Raw genomic sequence first — 2,158 nt, 5'->3', positions numbered from 1 at the left:
CGCCCGGAGGAGGACGCCGGAAGTCCCGCCTTGCGCTGGGTGTCACACACGGAAGGCCTCTGTTCTAGACCTTCACTGGCTCAACGAGGTGGCCATTAGACGCGGAGCACACAGGGTAAGGTAGTTCCTGCGGATTCGGATCCCGTTGATAAGGGCGCTCCGCAACAAACCTGCAGTCGGCCAGCGAGCTGCACTGGGAGACGGCGAGTCCGAGAGAGTAGAAAGGTCTTTGCCCCTCTTTTTTTTTTTTTTTTTTTTTTTGTCTTTGCCCCTTCTTAAAGAAGTAGAGCTCAAGTTTTGGGGGAGTGTTGTGTGTTGCCTGTAGCTGTTCACCCAAGCGTTTGGGGACATGTTCTTTTGGACTCCGTGAAGTTCAAGCTTGCTCCGAGAGGCAAAAACATTATTTCAGATACTCCCAAAGGCTACAGATCCAAATAACATTTATCATCCGTAGTCATGAGGGTTCAAAATGTGTCCACGGGTAGCAGAAGCTAACATGTCACGTTGCAGTTTAAATCCATACACCATGAAGTGTTAGAGCCAGTTTTATCAGTTGTTCCATGTTTGATCAGGGACGAGAGAAAAAATAGATCAGGTCATGACAGGAAATACTAAGGGGGATGTTGGGCTACTCTGAAGCAGGAACACAAAGGTGATCTCTGTAATTAACACAGAAAACATTTCCCTTGACTGTATTGTGTCCAACTTAGCAACACATTTATCTCTCTGACATTAATCTCAAAAACAGAACTGTGAAAGATGTGCTATTTTGATACCAGACAGTGGCTTCAGTGTTCACAGGTGTTAGCATGTATGAAAAGGGCTCTCTGATTTCCAAAATGTAGGAAGTAACTTAAATCTATGATCTCATCACGTTACTGGAAAGTGGTTATCGTTTCCCCTTTGATTACAGGGAGTATTCTACATGAGGAACTGGTATTATCTGAGAAAAACAGTTGTAAAATGCAAATTATACAAAGCTATTAATAATAGCCACATAAGGGGATCCCTGGATGGCTCAGCGGTTTGGCGCCTGCCTTCGGCCCAGGGTGTGGTCCTGGAGACCCGGGATGGAGTCCCACGTAGGGCTCCCTGCATGGGGCCTGCTTCTTCCTCTGCCTGTGTCTCTGCCGCTCTCTCTCTCTCTCTGTCTCTCCTGAATAAATAAATGAAATATTAAATAATAATAATAATGGCCACATAATGATTCAGAGATTGTGTCAGAAATGTCTTAGTGGAAATACCAGTGGATGGTAAAAATGTGAAGATCGTAGAGAAATTTTATGTGATGTCAGAAAAGATGCGATTAAGCTGAGCACGTGACTAAATCATGCTGAAGACTCTCCAAATTTCATTCTTATTCATTCTTGAAATTAAGCAATACCAGCATTCAGGGAGAGTGAACAGGGATATTAGGAATAGGTAGAATTGGGCAGCCTGAGTGCCTCAGCAGTTTAGCACCGTCTTCAGCCCAGGACATGATCCTGGAGACCCAGGATGGAGTCCCATGTTGGGCTCCCTGCACGGAGCCTGCTTCTCCTTCTGCCTGTGTCTCTACCTCCGTGTGTCTCATGAATAAACAGAATCTTAAAAAAAAAAAAAAAAAAAAGGAATAGGTAGAATCATAAAAATACAAAGGGAAGCTAACATATCTTGTTTATCCACTTTTCTAACAAATAATCAGAGTATTCGGCTTCAAGAACTTATTGTAGATGCATAAGAGACATCCAAACAAAGGGACAAAAGACTTCTACCCTCCTGGGTGTTATGTTATATACAAGGAGGTCACAGAAATCATAAAAAAAAAAAAAAAAAGCCTAAGTCATATAGCATCTTGGAATGTGGTAGGCACAATGGAAGAACATAGGTGAATGTGCTTAAAAATATGGTATTTATATTACAAAGCACAGTAAGGTAGACCTCTGATAATAGGGTCATTGAACAAAAACTTGAAGGATATGAGGAATAACTATATGGGTATTTTTAGAATAAGTTCTAGGCAAAATATGCAGGGAACTGGATAGGTTTGGTGGGTGGAACCCTCACAGGGCTCCTAAGCATTTGAGGACTCCAGCCAACTTGGCCATTAGCCGGACTTGCTCACTGCAGAGACATATGTATGTGAGAAACCTTGGCTCTGCCTCTGGGAATCTGCAAT

The sequence above is a fragment of the Nyctereutes procyonoides genome, unplaced genomic scaffold (genome assembly GCF_905146905.1).
Source record: "Nyctereutes procyonoides isolate TBG_1078 unplaced genomic scaffold, NYPRO_anot_genome, whole genome shotgun sequence".
Classification (NCBI taxonomy): domain Eukaryota; kingdom Metazoa; phylum Chordata; class Mammalia; order Carnivora; family Canidae; genus Nyctereutes; species Nyctereutes procyonoides.
The sequence above is the reverse complement of the archived record's forward strand: the minus strand, read 5'-3'. Positions refer to the sequence as shown.